The 19,725-nt window shown below is 32.6% G+C and overlaps 1 pseudogene; it reads right to left on the bottom strand.

Moving 5' to 3' along the window:
- Nucleotides 1-12,633: 12,633 nt before the first annotated feature.
- LOC123011136 lies at nucleotides 12,634-14,512 on the bottom strand (annotated as a pseudogene).
- Nucleotides 14,513-19,725: the final 5,213 nt, after the last annotated feature.

A 19,725-nucleotide genomic window follows, 5' to 3' on the forward strand; every position in this document is an offset into this window, starting at 1 on the left:
AACTTTCCCTTTATTTCACTCAAAATAATTACCCGAAAAAAAAGTGGATTTTTGTGCCGTTCCCGCTTGAAGCTTTGTACTCGAAGCCCGCCTTCAATTCGTTGCATTCCACCTGAATAGTTGATGACGGTTTGAGTTTTCCAAAAGAAAAAAAACTCCCTAGTCAATCGGCTACTCGATTCAAATTAAATAAGAGCGAGGCAACGCAGTCCTTTGCAATATGGGGTCAAAGCGAGTCGTATTTATGAAAGTCAAGCAAGTGAACCGTTAGAAGGCAATAAATAACGGGCATTAAAGTTTCAAATCTCTTATTTTGGTGTATAAGACATTAAATTGTGGAAAGTTTGGGTTGTGTAGATTACCGTTAAATACCCGGCTGTCCGGTCAACCGCCAGTTCTCCCAGCACGGAACGGATGCATTTCCCATTTCCGGTGCGCAGGGATTTATGTGGCGTCATTTATTCCGGGCTGATCCTATATACCGGATCATAACTGGACGATCTAATACCTACTTTCAGAATAATAGCAGGTATTACGACGCGCCTCTTTTACACTCCTATACATAATTAATTGGCACAAGAGACAAATGACCAGCGATGGAAATTTACCCTAATTTTACCTCAGTTCTCCTTAATCTACGCTCCTTTATTAGAACAGAAAATTATCTTTACCTTACATTTTAAAAATAAACTGTGGAACCCACAATAGTAATCTCTTATTTTTATGTAATTTTAAGTATTTAAAAAAATAAAAAAACACTCACAAATTTTGTATTAGGTATAGCTTTTATATAATATGCGACTCGTGAACTCCAAAATCATAAGAATAAGCACTTTAATAACTTTTTTATTATACTTGCATCATAATCCTAAATTAAAACACGCTGCAGCGTGCGTAATTTAGCCATTATGACACGCTGAAATTTTAAAGTTGTCTAGGTAACAAGAAATAGTGAAATGTCTGGATCAATTAGGTACAACGTAAAAAAATGTGCTTAATAACGTCGTCTCTACGAAAACGATTCACAAACAACCTTTGATAATTTTCTTGCTTTCAATGCTCATCATCTGCTTTCAATGCTCATAAAAGATCGTAAATGGGTAGGTACAATAAAAAATAGCGTATAACACTCGTTTATAAGCGCCTTTACGACGTTAAAAGCACTCCGCTGACGCGTCGTGTTCGTAAACCCGTCGTGCGTGTTTTAAAGGCTTACTTATAAATTAGTATTATAATATACTATATACTATTAGAACACCGGGAATTTTCAGCTTTCTCAATGGCATTTAAGTTCTTCATAACATTATTAAGAATAGGTTATGTTACAGCTAATGAAAATTTATTCCATTGATTAAACACTGCTTTAAGCCTTAATTATACAAATATGTTTCAAACTTTTGATAAAATAAGAATTATCTTTAAATATACGAGTATTTACAGGGTTATTCACGGGAGGGTTATTTCTGAAAATTTTTTTGCCGCACCCAACAATACCAATCTCACTAACTGCTAAATTAAATATGTTATTTCTTTTAAGTTACAAATCAAAGTAAGATGGATAAATTTGCCACAAATGTCAGATTGACAGATAACTTATATTTAATCAAAATTCAACAAATAAATTAACAAGTTAAGTTAATGTAAAAGGTGTTTGAAGTGTCTACCATCGACTTCTAAACATGTCGCATCGTTTGAGACATGAGAATTTTGCTTTAATGTCAAAGAGACAAAACTAATAACAGCTATCGTGGATTTAGTTATAATTATTTAGAAATTAGAAATTTAGAAATTTAGAAATTGTTGCATGTGCAGTGCATATGTACAGTGAGATCAAAAAATCTGTCTATCAAGCAAGCCTAGAAATTTAAAACGTATGTCTGTAGAAGATAGAATGTCACAATGACAAATGAGAAATGTCAAAATAATTTTTATGTAAATTATAACAGGAAACCGTGGTGAACGATTTTTATAGATAAACACCAACAAAATCTAATTTTAGTTTGTTTTGAGACGTTTCATAGAATAATTCAATTTAATTAGCTTAATGTTTTAATTTTTATAAAATAATTTTTGACATCCAGATAACATACGAACTGCCATGCAACATACGTACTCAACTAGGACGCCTACTTGATAGAAAGACTTTTTGATCGCACTGTATAATGGGTTTTAAATCAGCAAATTTATGAAACAAATTAATAGTTTCTAATACCTATGGTATACACTTTTCATTTTACGTAGACGACTGACTAAAAGCAAAATAGCAAAATTAAAAAAAATGTTACGCAATTAAGATATTAAACAAAATTACATTTTTTTGTTAATTCCTGTTTCCGCAATAACAAATTGCATTACTAGTAGTGAAGTCTTAATGGAAACGTCCGTTTTGCCCATTAATTATCGCCAATTATTTCTACTTCCAGCCACATTGCTTCGACATTGACAGTCCAATCACGACGACGATTATAACTGACATGGCTGCATTAGATTATCTGTCGCGTTTCAGAAAATTAAAATTTAACGAATTTTCCAGGAAAAAAAACGCAGATAGATTTGCATTTATTGGCGAGCTTTCAGTTTTCATCCATCAAAATTTAACTGATGGCAAATTGGGCATTTTACCTTACGTTTTAAGAGAGGGACAAAACTAGAAATATTTTTTTTAATATTTCGGACGAGAAATGATATGGAGATTAATCGAGTTTTGTCAAGCCAGTAATGAGAAATAGAATTGAATATGCAAAGTCATAGATTAAATGAACCGTGCAGTTACTAAAGCTAACATTTGACAGATAATCTCTTTTGGGATGAATCGGAAAATCCAGCGATAGCATAACGATATTACTACTAGGTTTTTGGTGACGTCAATTTACTAAAATATGTTAGTGAGTATTTGAGTATATTTTAGGTTTTTTTCGATAAATTACAAAACTTATAGCTTCTTTATGTTTTGCTAACGCTTTTAATATGAGGTAAAAATTTTCAAAATCACTTATCTAAAAAATACTTACTAAATTTATTTTGGTTTAAATTCGAACTTTCCCTGATTTCGGTTTTTCTGACAGATAAACTTCTATTTCCAACCACCAACATGTTCCTTGTTGGTGATTGAACCAGACAAACAGCAACAGATAAAATAACGAGTCCGCAGGACAATTTTAGCTGAGTGTTTGTGGACTCGTCATTTTATCAGAAACAGAATGTGTCTAGTCCGGTTGTTCTTCCGCTTGCTTTATTGTTGATGATAATGGAATCGATATTTTTTAAATGCAAAAATTGCGTCTAATCCTAACATTTTCCCAGAAGAAACTCTCCATAAAAGTTGAACAAAAGTTTAGTGTTAATCTCGGTATTACCGCAGGTCGGTTGAATGCGTGAAATTCCCAGAGAAGATCTTAAGACATAATCCAGCATTTCTTTAGGCGCTAATACTTTGCCCTTTCACTAAACCTTCATCGACTTTTATTCGTGCATTTCATTTAGAACAATACGAGATGACATTTTTCTTTCAGGTGCTAACGATGCAACTACGTGATGGAAGAATCAAGTTTTTCACTTATAATAATTTACTTTCCAGCTTCTTCTTCTTCTTCTCTCTTAAGCGGGAAAGTTTTGATACTGAAGCTGTGATTAGCTGAAGTGTGTCGTTTTGTTTGAAATTTTTGGGTCAAATATCGCCAATTTTATGGTGCGGATATTGCCGTCAAAATTTTCAAGCGTGATGAAGGGAAGGGTCAACCCTTGAATAATTAATGGTAGTGGCAGTTAAACACGACTCTTTGTGGATCCAGAGGTTGAAAGTAAACGAAGTTGTGGACATGCATTGGTTTTGTGTGTTTAAAGAAAATGGTTTTATGTTAGGTACATGCACATCGTGTAAAAAATATTCTTTTTATTTAATAACAGAAACACAGATCAAGAGAGTCTACTTTTGTTTCATTCAAAAAGCTGACATTTTTTGCCTTTAAAATTTGACATATGCACCATTTTTAAATTACATAGTCTAGAGGACGAGTACAATAGTGCAGCATACAACTAGTTATGTATTTGTTTGATCTAAATAAAATATTTAATGTGTGATAGCTTTATTCTCGTTAAAGACTACGAGATAAGCGTCTGTGAATTAGATTTCCAGTCGCCCCCGTTTTGATTTTCGCCCAAACATTATTTTCTTTCTTAAACATGTTCCAGTGTATCTCCGACATTCCAATTTCCCGAGCCAATCCCGTCTACTATATTGAAATAGTAAATTTAGTATTTTCAAAATTGTCTCTTTAAAGTTTCACAATCATGTGCTCTGCCGTGTTAAACGTGTCAACACTTAGATCACGATATCCCAATTCCCTATTTTACAATATTCAAATTTGGCTCATTTTATGCACAAACCCGGAGTTCCCAGATTGAAAATTTAATCTATACTTTTGCCTAACCCCACCTAACTATCTAAACCGCAATTTGGCTCCGGACTCAGAACTTTGACTATTCTTTATAGAGGTCTGCTAACTGGAAGCTTTCATTATTGCGCGTTACTTGTATCCACTTCCGGAGTTTTTCACCCCGGAAAGAGGCCGGATGTTTTGCATCCAATTGATCGCACGAGTGCTATTTCCCGTCAGTGATAATATTCCAAAAATCGAAAGTTCGGCACAAAAACTAATTCACACCTTCTGAAAACGTCACAAGCACAAGCCATCGGGCTATGATATTTAATTTGAATTTTAAATTCATATTTTCACGGCACGGATGACCACTTTGCCGTAATTTTTTGCTGCATAGAAGCAGCGGACGAAAAAAGTTAATTTGAGTAAATAATTAGGTTTACCGATGAAGAATGTGCAAAGTTTTTAGCGAGATACAAGAAACTTGTTCAACTAATTTAAAGCAAACTAGAACAAGAATTTATGGCTTCCACACATAGCAAAAAATCGAAAATTATAAAAATGTATTAAACCTCAAGGCAAAATTAAATTTTGGTAAAGAGAATGTCTAGAGTCAAATAAATCCGGCAAATATGTTCCAGGAAATATCATATTCATTTCCGATGCATTTATGGTAAATTATGTCGAGTATTCCGACATAAAATGTGTTTTCAGAGAAATTTTATCTTATATCAAGTTCATATTACATCCGTTTAGATGCGGGGAAAAATTATAATTTAAGCCAAAAAAGCCCCAACTTTTAAGTTATTCTAAATTTAAGTTGGTTAACGGCTTTTACATTAAGCGCAAAGTGGAGAAGCTGCGAACTGAAATGTAAAATATCCGCAAACGTCGCACACAATCTAAATATGATTTAAAGCAGTCGCTTGAAACAGCAAACGCTGATTTACTTGCATCATGCAAATGCGCACCTGAAGTTGTCCTTTATGCCTATTTGCTTTAAAACTAAACTGAATTTTCAAATAACAAACTAAGATTTTTTCTGATATTTTGCCAAGACATATTTACCCATTTTACGTAGGTACATTTTCCAAACGATGAAAGCAAATATTTACGATCGTTATTCCCTTCAGAGATAAATTATTGATATTAAAGGTAATCCAATTTTCATGTCGTAACATTATTAAATTTGTTGACTTTCTAAAAACAGTACGTTCACACAGTAGAAAAAAGATAATTTTTTCATTAATCTCAGAATAATTATTAAAAACAATTACATTGTTTCAAATTAAATTCTAAAATAACCTATTACCCTAGGTATATTTATTATAGCAGAAAATATCTTTAAATAATTTGTTTTTTTTTAATACTTACCAGCTTACCACTACAGTGCTTGTTACACACATTTCCACACTACTCGTAGAAAAATAGGACAATTGCATCGTGGTCAAAAGGTTTTAATATTTCAGTAACTATAGTAGCGTCATTTAACATATGATTTGCCCCACATATATAAAATAACCAATCACAATTAAAGTCTGATTTAATATGTATGTACAGTGAGAAACAGTGAATTTCGTCCGCCCCTTTTCCGTAAATTTACAAAAATTCTCTATAGTCTGTACTTTATTATCATGATAACTGACATTCAAATAGGTACGTGTTGTCAAATTTAATTAAATTCTTATTCATTTTGGACTAGATTTTCAACTTGAAAATAGATTGGCACTATACCTCAAGCAATGTAAGATAAAGCACAGGTAAAAAGTAGCAAGGAACATCGAGCATTCTGTCAACATGACAAATGTTATTCAAAATTCTGAAACAAGGTTAAAAAAACCTAAAAACTAATTTACACTTTTGTGTCATGGAAATTAGACGGACGAAATTCACTGTCCGTCACTGCACAACAAACAAAATTAAAAACAAATCGAAAATAAAGTTTAATCAGAATTTTCAAAATTAATGCCAAAATCACCGTCATCACTTTTCTTCAAATTAAATTATAACCCAGAATGTAAAAATGAAAAATTTGTACAGGATGTTCCGTTTTTATTGTTACAAATTTAAACAGGTGATAGGATATTCAATTCTAAGACAAAAGTTTCCTATAAACATGTATCGAAAAATGCTTGGTAAGGGAGCTACACCCCCTGAAAGGGGGCTAATAGGTTTTTGCTAATATGTATTTCAGAAACCATTTAAGATAAAATTACAAAATTTGGTATAGATGATAACCTTTATACACCTAAACGAATTCAAACATCAAATGTCGAAATTTAAATAACTGGTGGGGTTTAGGGTAAAAAAAATAATTGTGTCGTATCGACACAAGAGAGACTTTTCTGTGATAAACTATCGAACTTAAGATTTTGTTGTTGAAATTACCGAGAAACTAAAGCTAAAATACATACGATATTTTTTTACCTTAAACTCCCCCAGTTTCGTTCGCCTCTGATTAAAAATTTTGACATTTGCTGTTTGAATTAGTTTAGGTGTATAAAGGTTATGATCTGAACCAAATTTTACAATTTTATCTTAAATGGTTTCTGAAATATTAGCAAAGACATATTAGCCCCCTTCCAGGGGGTGTAGCTCCCTTACCAAGCATTTTTCGATACATGTTTATAGTTTATGTCTTAGAATTGAATATCCTATCACCTGTTTAAATTTGTAACAATAAAAACGGAACACCCTGTATAATTTATAAAATGTATAAAATTGGTTGCTAAGAAAACCAAATAGGTGAGGCAGATAAAGAGTAACTTTAAATCAGAGTAGTTGTCATTCATTAAATTTGACGGTGTCATCAATTCCACTTTTTTCCCCTTGAATTCTAAGTGTACGCAAAAATTTCAAACAGTACATCAGAGAATGTATTTTAGGTTGCGTCTGAAAATCGGTCAGGGTTTTTATTGTATAGGTATGACTCACCCTGGATATTCAAATCCAAATTAAAAAAAAAATTCTAGATTATCTTTAGGTGCTAAAAAACTGATAAATTTTATACAATTGTATGTAGTCATACAAAAAAAAATTAATTTGGTATTTAAAACAATATGGTTTATTCCACTCATGATTAATGACGTATTTATCCGCTCGAGGTATTTAGTCCATTCAAGCTATCACTCTCGTGTACTAAACAAACTGCTAATGGATAAAAATGTTTTTTATTATTCCTACATCAGAATCGCCGAGCTCAAAAGGTTGTCAAAAATTATTTTTCTATTTCGGTGTTAGAATAAGTCTATTCCAGCACCCAAAGTAGTTGGCGTTAATTTAATTTTAGTGTAGGCCTTTTTTCACAATTCATTTTCAAATGTGAAAATAAGAATTATTTTTATTTTTTACAAATAATTTTAAGCGGCTGTAAAAAATAAAAATAATTCTTATTTTCACTTTTTACAGTCGCCTAAAATTATTCCACATAAATGTCGCCAACCGTCGCAAAATTCTCTAGAAAAAAAATTAAAATTTTCGTTTTTTAATTTATAAAATGATATAAAGCGGCAAAATAGAAAAAATAGTATAAAGCACTTGTTGCAGAAGGTTCTTCAAGCACTCATTTGTTCGTCAACTCGCCGCTACGTTGTTCGTTCGGAATTTCAAATTTGTGCTTGAATAGATACGTTCTCCAACTTGTACTTTATTTAATATACTATTCTAAGTTTTTAGTGCGTAATTTATTTCCAGTATTGTAGGTATGTATAATAAAAAATAGCGTTAAGTATTCGTGGATTACTGGTCCTTAAAACACTTGCTCTATTTCGAGCACTACGGCTGGCTACGTCGAAAATCACGAATGTTTTAAAGATCTTGTTATCCACTCATACTTACTTAACACACTATTAATCAATTTAATCGCTTTCTTTATTATTTGTTTATGAATAAAAAAAAATAGTCGATAAAAAAAGTTTTTTTTGTTAAAATCTGGTGACTCTCTGCGGGTGCATATCTCTGGCAGAAAGACCCAATTACACTCCCAATTTCCTGAGGAAACAGAAAATTACGTCTTTTAATGAAAAGGAAGCGTTTGCAATTCGAATTCGGTCATTGTCGCTATTATCAATAGCCGTAAAATACAAAACTGATTTTATGGGATGCAATATCAGTGTAGTATCGGACGTGACTGTATTTATTTTGGCAAAGGCGTCCGGGCACAAGAGTTGAGCTGACAGGGTTAACTACCGCTATCCATTTGCCACAGGGACTCGATAACAACATTTGCTTTCGTACAAATTGGTCGTGAGGAGGAACATTGCTATAAATGACCCAACAAATCCAACAACCTTGCAACACGATGAGATAACCTCCTATTTATAATAATAATCAGTACTAGAAGTATTCGAATCGACTCTTACTTTTGAGAATACTCATGAAAGCAAATAGAGCTTTTTATTGGACCAGGCTGGGTTTTTAATATCCTGAAAGAAATTCAGTCTAATGCATCCATTCATAATTCAAGTATGAGATTACATTCGGATTGTTTGTAAGTCAGTAATCAATAAATTAATTTTCTTTGTGTCTGCAGCCTGAAATAAGACGTTTCTCTATTCATCCTTTCTCCGATTTATTGCTTAAGAAAGTAATTTTTTATTCAGTGGAATTTTTCGAAAAGAATATAACTATGTCTAATTTAGTGAAAAGGAGGTTTCATGCCCTGTGCATAAAACTAGCAATATTCCTCCCATCAATTTTTTTATAACAGATAATGAATGGTGGGATCATAAAACACGAAAAAGGTTTGATAGCTCTCGATAGAACAAAGAATAAAATCTGAACAACGTGATCTCCTCATATTGTAGGAGGAACTCTTTGCTGTACAAAAACTTTCCTCATAACTTATATTAAAACGGCCTTTCAAATTTTCCCGATTCTGTCATCATCGCTGACAAATTTATTATAAATTGGCTTCAAACACGTCGGATGCTGAAACACTAACATTTCAGCATTCGATCTGTTAATAGTTCGACATTAGCAGATCTTTTTCAAAATTAAATCAAAGACATTCCAAGCCTTGCGTGTCCAAATCATATTTATTATTTTATCACTCACGACAAATCTACCATTTTCACATAATTTGCTTGATAACAATTTATCTGTAGAATTTCTTGGAGCACGAGGCCAGTGAATTGTCTTCGATTGCTATTATTGAGCAGATTGTGAAGTTATTGCAGCAACTTTGTGCTTGGTTTATTGCTTTAAAGTGTAATCTTATTCTGTTAATTACCAACAAACCGCGCAACAACAAAATTACGTGTACATAAATCTGTTCAATATTCCGAAAGTTGAAAATTTTGTCGCTACTGAAATTAATGAATATTACAGACGAAGATTGCAAATGTTCATAATGATTATTATTCTGTTTTGCATTGACAAAAATCCTTGATATTTTAAAATGCTAATTTTTAATGTTAGAACTTGCTAAGATTCTGGAGTGTGGCGATAAAAGAGCACAGAAGCGAAAAATCGATAAATTATTATACTGTCCACCACTGTGTACGTAATTTGGTAACAGTTCGGCTAATTCGCATTTTCCGATCGGACGTCTCTAGAAAATGCCAAAATATATATTAAAATTTCCAATTCAACAGATGGCTTGCTCCCAAGGTAATTTGGCGATGGTCTGCGTAAAAATATAAAACGAAACAAATTCTCCAATTTGTAAATTTACCAATTTCGAGGTTATTGATCTTGGCCAAGTGTTGGCAGATTGCTGTGCTTACACAGTGATTGGGTTCGCGTGAAATATTGAAGCTGGTATTGCTACTGCCAATCATAGATCTAGTCGAACGTCTGATTGCTTTTTGTTTTACTACGTTTCCACTATCGAATAAAATCACCGACAAATAAAAATTAGACGTGATAACTCAACAATGAATTTGGTAGATGACATACAATAAATGTAATAATAAAAAATTTAGTGACATAAATGTAGAAACGTAAGCTGTTTTTTGTCACTAGATGTCTAATCTTAAAAAAAGTAAATGTCATTACTCCATTAAAGTATTCAGTTGTTTTTTTTTGGTGGCGTTGTAGTATATGCCGGACAGGAAAAACTGCTTTTCTTTATTTTGTCGCGTTTGCGTTTGTCTGTTTTGGGTGTTAAATTACCCAGACGTCTCAGTAAATCTCTCGTTCGCCGCATGCAATTAGAATTAATCTTATTGGGTGTGTATGTAAAATTTATGTGCCGTATCTGTCCACTATCATGAAATCTCTCATAGTGGGTGGCGAGTTGGCCAGTGTCTTATCTAAGTTCCTATGCTTTCACTTTCAGCCATGAATGGCCCCATAAATGCGAATGAAGTGCTTTTCTGCGGGTTGCTTTATCTTAGGGACTACGGATACAACAAACTTTTCCCTAAGCTCGACGCAAATCGTTTAATATGTTCCACTTTTCAAAGAACGTGTCCCACTAAATACCCGCTTAAGAACCGAAGATGATTTACAACCCAACTTGCGATAACATTATTAGCCTAAATCGTTGTTTAAAACAGCGCGTAATCTAGCCAACATTAAAAAAATCACCAACCGCCATAATGACATAATTCCCTTTAAACACTAAGCCTCTTAAGCACCTGCACTGCGATAATTTCGAGATAATCGGATAAGGAAAGCAGTTTTGAATGTAAAACGATTTTTACCGAAAAATAAAACAGTGAAAGCGAATTGCTCAGGATTAAAACGTTGCAGCTAATTAAATTTCTTAATTAATCAATGCGCGGTATTAATAGTTCCAATAGGATCGTCTTATTAAATTCTTGGCATTTTCCCCAAAGCGAAACGTTGATTTTTAACAAACCCACCGGAAATTGCGAGAAGAATCAAGTTGGGGATGCGACCGGAAACCAAACATGTCCCCAACTTAACGATCGATAATTGTTAGAAAGCGTTTAATGAGATGGACGAGGGCTAATGGGAATCTGGAGAGGTCACAGCCGGGAAAATATCACGCCATTGACCTCACGATCAATATTTCAAATATTTTTTAAATTCCTACAAGAAAGTGATAAATTCCGCACAATCCCAGCTGTCAAAACCTGAATTTTGGATTTCAGAGCAGATTTTATACGGTCACGTAAAACTTAAAATATTATTTGGGAAAAAGTAAATGATGTGTGCTGTTTGCACTAAAAAAGAATTATTTTCTGGTGCAAGTAATCTTATTAGGGACGTGACCTAACTTATAACAGAGTGTCGTAAACACTTTTTAAACGTAAAAACACCTCTCTAATTGCACAAGCTAGGGATTATGCTAAATTTTATTCCAATGTGTACAGGGTGCTGCATTTTGGATGTCTGAATAGGGAATCTCCGTAAGTAAGAGGTTTAGCCAAAAACGAGTAATACATTCAGGGGCTCATTTTTTAAAACCGCATCTCGCTATCGTCTTTTGTTTTCGACTTACAGACAAAATTTGACATTTTGGCGAAATCTAAAAAAATTCATTTCTTTGTTATTATAGAAGACACAGATCTGAAATAAAAACATTATACAGGCACTTTTTTACGAGGAATTTAATAATGTAGTTAACTATTTTTTTAGTTGTTTGTTTAGCCGTAATAAGATAAACTTATATTTTTTTTAATGAGGGGGCTATGTTATTTTTAAAAAGCTTGTTTATTTCTTATTTTTTATCTTATCTATAATTTGGTAGCTCACGCGAGTGCAATCTAGAGAGTCGAGACGCTATGGTATTAGCGAGGTGAAGGATGGGCATGATGGTTCCCATAACCCACTGCAACGAAATATCATGGGTGAAATCAAAGCAAAGCCCAGCTGAATCTCGCCGACTGCAAACTGGTTTTTGCAAGAACGTTGGTGGAGAATTCATCATTTATTATTATAAGTATTACCTTAAGGCGAGAGTACTTACAATAATTATATTCTATGTAATTATTTTATAAGAAGATAAATAACCGGTTTTTGCATCTGGGTTCATGTGGTGGTTCAGTTGCAAAACATTAACGGGAAAACGATCCTTCGTGCATCACCATATCGGAAGCTTCTTCAAAAAATGATAAATTTTGGCCAAAGCTAACTTCAATAAATAACTTTTCACGTTAAAGTGTAAATTGCTTTTTTGATTTGTGTCTGCCGAAATAACGGTTCGAGAAAGTGAAAGGTGGGATCTTAGAACAATAGTCGATGAGTTCGCATTTTGTTAGAAACGAGTTAGAAAACTACCCACGCTTTGCTCGGACACTGACGGGAGATTGCGGTGATGATAAGAAGGTGACGCTGCAAAATGTGGAGAAATTTTTTAATCTTTACAAACATTGGTCTACAAGACATTTTGTTGCCATAATGTTTTTGTAATAATTAACTGAAGATTTTGGGGTTCGGGGACGCTCGGGGTCGGAGAAGTTGACAGAGTAAAGGCCAAACTTCTGGCTGAAATTTTGTCAATTAAAGGATAATTTGCAACAAGGAAGTGCTTACGTGTAGCCTTGTAACCATTCGAAATTATCCAGAAAACTCCACGCTGCATATGCGGTAATGTTGACGCCATCGTCGTAAATTGCTTTCAAAACATTGCTTAAATATTCCTGAAAAAATATTTGAAATTTCTATGAAAATAGAAACTGTATTTACTCGGTAATAGTTGACTCGGCGAGAATCATTAAAAATACCACCAACGTCAGAATATCCATTCTCTATTATTATTATTTCAGGATTTTTGTACGTATCTTTAATCCATTTTGAAATTTTTCTTATTCCCTATGGAACAATCTACAATCCGAAAATGTTTTTCTTGGAAATCGTAATAAAATAAAAGCTTACTTTTAACCAATTTGACGCCGAACCTTCCCATGATGAATTTTTGAATATATTGACTGAAATATCTTTTGTTGACTCGGGTTTACCAATTGCTATATCTGTGCACCATTCAGCTAAGGTAGTCGTGTAATGATTCAAACCGATGAAATCGTAAGTTCCTTTAATATCTTCAATTTCATTATCTGTAAACTTGGGCAATCGCGACTCTTTGAAACCTTCCTTTATGCTTCGTTCTTCGATTCGATCATCACTTGGGGATAATTTCCATATACAATAGGGTGTGCAAACCAACCGAACTAAAATTTAATCTGAAAATCCTAATTAAAATTTTGATGGAAAAACCTGAAACTAGAGTTTTCTTTCGGATGCTTCCAAATCTTTCGAATCACTACTTGCAGGTTCAAACCAGTCCGTATCTAAGGCAATCGTAATTTTGCCATTTTGTGTTTTTCGATATGATTTGTCATATATCCGGTACGCTTTAGCGTGAGCTTTTAAAATCACGTGAGCACAAGTATACAAATCAATCCCTGGAGCTTTTGTAATTGCCGGAGCTTTAAGCCCGTTTTCGTACCCTTGTTGGCAAATAATAAACGGTTCATTGAACGTCACCCAATGCTTGACTCGACTTCCGAAAAGCTCAAACGCTAGTTGTGCATAATTTGCAAAAACTTCAATGAAAGTATCATTGAGAACACCTCCGAAATCGTCTTGAAGTTTCTGGGACAAATCCCAATGGTACAATGTGACCATTGCTTCAATTCCACGTTTTTCTAACTCTGAGAGAATTTCTTCGTAGTATTTGACTCCGGCGTCGTTAATTTGGCCGTCGATGTAACCCGTGGGGAGGATTCTACTCCAAGATAGGGAAAATCGGTAAAAGTCGACACCAAGGTCCCCAAGTAGAGCGAGATCTTCTTTGTATTTGTGGTAGGAGTCGCAAGCGACATTTCCGGTGGAGTTGTCTTTGACTAAGTTTGTTTCGTGAGTTAGGCGGTCCCAGATGTTTTCGCCTTTACCATCAACATTCCAACCACCTTCGATCTGGTACGAGGCTGTGGCTACACCAAATTTAAATTCGAAGGGGAATTTGCGGTTGTCAGCACACTCATTTTTCCTAATTTTTTGTTATTATTACTGATGTTTTAAAAATCAAATGAAACTTACTTCCAAAAAAGGGATAAAGTGTAAAAGACAAGAAATAACTTTGGGAGAAACATTTTTGTTGTTCGGTTTAACAAATTTCGTTTGTATTATTGTTTTCGATAAGATAAATGTAAATTTTCAAGTATTTTAGTGCTTCGATGCTGGAGTTTGTTGACAATGTCAATTATTCATAGATCAGATTTTAGATTACTTGATAATACCTTCTGTACGAAAGGTATCGGGAAATTTTAAATAAAATAGTACTACATTATTATTGATCAATTTTTATTTGATTCCATTCAAACTAAACTCCATATGAAGCGACAGGCATATGCCAAGGTTTAATTCAATCATCAAAACACTTCTCATAAACAACGGAAGATATGGCTTTCAGTTCTTTCTGCGAATTTTGTTTTATGTTTCTTATGAACTCAAAACGCCTTCCTTACGAGGAAATTTAAGTTTAAAAAACAGGAAAACGTCACATAGAGCCATGTTAGCTAAATACGGTGCTTGATTGATTACAATTGTTGAGTTTTTAGCTAAAAATTTGTGCAGGATTGTTGCTGTGTGTGCAGGCGCACTGTCAGTGCAAAATTCCAGAGTTGTCTTTCCACAAATCTGGCCTTTTCCAGCGAATATTTTTTACAAACATTTCGTAACGGTTAAATAATATTATTCTTAAACTTAAGTAACGATTTACAGTCATCATTTCTTTGATTTTCTTTACATTTTTCTCAGTTTTTGTTGTTGACGATCGTTCAGAACGAAGAATATCGGTGATTTCTTTTGGGCCCAATTGAAATGTTTTTCACGATTCATATGCTTGTGTTTTTGAGATACTGGAGTTCTCAAAGGTTTTTTTGCAAAATTTTCAGAGATTCACTACACGAATTTTTCGTTGGCAACACAAAATTTCAAGCGAATTCTCTGATCGTTAGTGGAATCCATGACAAAAATTGCAAGTCTGACTTAACCACAAGTTATGGTAAAAACAATTTTAAACATCCCCACTGGACCTATAGCGGTAAAATTTGGTTTGGTAAGAGAGTATGGTTTTATCAATATACCAGACAAGAATTATTAAGATATTTTCTACGTGAACTCTTTAAATCGAAAATTCCCGATACTTTTTTAACAGAGTAGTACTTCTTAAAATGTGGTTTTAATCATGCTTGATTTAATTTTTGAAACAAAATATTTCATTTATTAAAGAGACTTAACATTTTTGATAGTTGCTTATTTAGTTTGAGAGTTTAGTTATCATTTTTATTCTAATTTGAAAAAATAAATCAATTGTGGCTTTTGTTGGCAAAATTTTTGTACCTCTACTAAATAATTGTACAAAAACATATACAAGTTCATCAGTATCATTAAATACACATAAAAAAATGTCAAATGTTAAAAAATAAATGTCAAAATTTTTTGACAGATAGAATTTTTTAAACATTTTTCCGTGGTCCTGGTATCTTACCTTACTTGAAAATTTTCTCTGAGGCGCGAGTTCGGGCGCACCCTGTATGTTTATGCAAAACTTTGTGTAACTTAAAATTATTATACAGGGCGATTCAGATAAGATAATGAGCCTGACGATCTGGCGATGGAACCCAAAAAACAAATTTCATTTAGGCCTTTGATCCAATTTGAATTAGGATTTGCAAGTTGAATCCAAGTTATCATCTTGTGTCACTCTGACATCAGTGCAGAGAACGATTATTAGTGCCATTCAGTTCTCACGGAATGATAGAGAAATTACAGAAGTCTTTTCGGTGTAAACCCAATACAAAATGTATAAACGAATGAAACATTAAAGGTAGGTAAACAGTTTTTTTTATATAAATCATAAATTGCTTGTCAAAGCACTGTCAGAGCAACATTTGATAACTTGGATTGCAAACGCAAATCGTAATTAAAATTAGATCAAAACATAAATGAAATTTGTTTTTTGGGTTGCATCGCTAGATCGTCAAGCTCATTATCTTATCTGAATCGCCCTGTATTTCCTTATGTTATAAAATAATATCATTGTCAATTATTTTTTTACCAATTATGATTTATACTTAGTAAAAATATATTTATTTATTATACCTGCATCATATTCCTAAATTAAAACACGCTGCAGCGTGCGTAATTTGCCCTTTATAGCACGCTGAAATTTTAAAGTTGTCTAGGTAACAAGAAATAGTGAAATGTCAAGATCAATTACAACGTGAAAAAATGTGCTTAACAACGTAAACTAGTAACCGTCTCTACAAAAACGATTCACAAACAACCTTTGATAATTTTATTGTGTAAATTCACATTTTTTCAATGCTCATAAAAGATCGTAAATGGGCAGGTATAATGAAAAATAGCGTATAACACTTACAACGTTAAAAGCACTCCGCTGACGCATCGTGCTCTTAAACCCGTCGTGCGTGTTTTAAAGGCTTGCTTATAAACTAGTATTATAATATACCGGCTGTCCCAGGCAGGTTTGGATATAGGAAATTAACATAGGAAATTAGATTTTATTTTTTTCCGGCTGCAGGATTAACAGAAATTAAAATCTGATTAATGGAGCTTGTAGTGTTCGAAAAGGGCTATATTTTTGTCGATTTTTCAATTAACTCCATTTGGGCAAAAATGGCCCTCGAATAATCGAAATTTGAATTTGCCGGGTTAGAGTTACTAGGAAGCGAACTATCAAGTCAAATTCTCCTTTGACAACAATAATGACTTGATAGTTGGTTTCTTAGTAACACCAACCCGGCAAATTCAAATTTCGATTATTCGAGGGCCATTTTTGCCCAAATGGAGTTAATTGAAAAATCGACAAAAATATAGCCCTTTTCGAACACTACAAGCTCCATTAATCAGATTTTAATTTCTGTTAATCCTGCAGCCGGAAAAAAATAAAATCTAATTTCCTATGTTAATTTCCTATATCCAAACCTGCCTGGGACAGCCGGTATATTATAATACTAGTTTATAATTCAAATTTTGATTTTTTGAAGGTCGTTTTCGCCCAAATGGAGTTAATTGGAGGATCGACAAAAATATCGATAAGATAGCCCTCTTCAAGCACTACAATTCATCAATCAGATTTTGATTTTGGTTACTTCTGCAGTCGGAAAAAAATAAAAACTAATGTTCCATATTAATTTCCTATATCCGCCTGCTTTGGACACCCGGTATATAATTTATTATTTTTTTGCATCGTGTATTATAAAGTAGACTACTAATCCATAAACATACTTATTTTTTAACAATTTACGGTTACAAATAATAATAAATAATTATTAATTGTAATAAGGAATTAGCGTAATGTATGACGGTGTTAATTAACATCAATAATATCATAATTGGAACATTTACATATTAACATGTTAATAATAATAAGTAAGACAATTTGTATTTATTTGAATCTATTTTTACAATAAAATATTCTTTTAAACAATTCGATCTTTTATAACACTTCTATAATATTCCACCGATTTTTTCGCAGTTCTTGCTAAATTTTATTCCAATGTGTACACGACTTAGATTTTAATTTTGATTAGATTGAATAAATTCAATATTTTATTTTATATGTATAAAAAGTGACTAAAGACACAATCAGTTTAAAAACATGAAAAATCTTTAAATACCACACAAAAAAACGAATTTGGAAGAAAACCATGACCCGGCGCATCCACCAAATTTACTTGCTTTAAACAATAATTAATCGTCTTCTGTAGTAAGCGTTCTAAATAACGATTTTGCTGCCCACTTGTTAGTCTGTGATAACAATTTCACCAATTTATCGTCTAATAGAAACCAGTGAGACTTTACAACGATTTGTACATTTTTAGACTTGTATTTTTGTCTCCTCATATTTTGAATATGTTTTTCGACAAAGAAATTTTTTTACCAGAACTACGATGTTGTTCAATACAGAAATATCTGAGCAAAGAAGTACAGTTGAACTCCTCTATAACTCGGTTATAACGAAAAATCGGCTATAACGAGTAAATCGTCTAGTCCCTTGCCGTTTTGTATACTGCTCTATGTAAAATTCTCCCTCAATAGCGAGTATTTTTCTGGAATTGAGGTGAATATAACAAAACTTTCATTTTGTACAAGATCGGTAATACCAAGAAATTCTGAGAAATTTCGGAAACAGATCGGTTTATAACGAGAGCTCCTAGAAGAAATAAAAATCCTGAGAGTCTTTATTACGAATTTTTTTGGAAATGTTGTTTTTGAGTACTAATGGTCTTATTTTTCTCACTTTCTCAGTCTTGAATAACTTTTCAAGCAGAGAACAAATTGTTTTTCTGTATCAATATGTCGTCTTCCAAAAACATTTTCTATCAAAGAAAAAATATTTATAATAAAAGAGTTCGTAAGTGGTAAAAAACAAGCTGTAATCTGCAAGAGAAAAATTTAGCCAGTTTTACATTGGCAACAATTTTAAAGAACATGGACAAGATTACGAGTTCATCAAAAGAGAAAAGTTACATACTGCTAAAAATGCTAAATTCGATAAAGCCGTTCTTACTTGGTTCAAAGTGAATCGCGAATCCAATGAGCCCATAAGTGGGGCCATGTTAAAAGAAAAAGCAGAACATTTTTTTTTACATGAAATGCGATAATTTTGCCGGTGAGTGTATATTAAAAATTAATATTTAATTTTTTCTTAGTAGAAAACGGATCGCAACAGAAAAAGCATTGATCATTACTTAGAAGGACATAATTTTATTTGGTAGTTCATGATGGTTTGACACTACATGAAGTAATTTTCTAATAGCATCTATACTTTATGATGCTTACATAAATAAGCAAAACCGGTTAAGCCCATAAATAACGTGTTTGCTTGTGAAAAAAAAAACATCTTTATAAGATATAATTTTATTTATTTATCGATTTTGTATCATAAAATCGTGAATTTTCAGACAAATTGTGAAAGATTGATCGATTTGATGAGTATATTGATCTTTCAGCTTTTGATTTTATAATAATGCAATTGCAATATACCAGGTGAATAAAAAGTATGGAACCAAACGTTTTTTGCTTAAACTATTTATTTTTTGAAAAAACTAATTGATGAGTGATAAAGTACTATAAAAATGTGATGATTTAACAAGAATAAAATTTTTCGAAATTTCCTTTTGTTTTTGAGTTCTACAAAAAATTTTTTTTTTTAAATGGCAACCCACTATAAAATCATTTTTCTCATAAAAGCTATACTCTAAGGATTACAACTATCTGATTTATATTTAATTTTTTCAAAAAATTTTTTTCACATAAATTGCAATACAATTTTGACAACAAAAAATCGCATAACTCAAAAACAAAACAAAATTTCGTTCTGAAAATACGATCACAATTTTTATATTACTTTAATTTATATTAATTATTATTTTCTGGAGGCAAATGATTAAAAATAAAACCG

Source organism: Tribolium madens, unplaced genomic scaffold, assembly GCF_015345945.1.
Source record: "Tribolium madens isolate multiple individuals breed KSU strain unplaced genomic scaffold, Tmad_KSU_1.1 Scaffold_91;HRSCAF=231;Tcas5.2_LG7, whole genome shotgun sequence".
NCBI lineage: Eukaryota > Metazoa > Arthropoda > Insecta > Coleoptera > Tenebrionidae > Tribolium > Tribolium madens.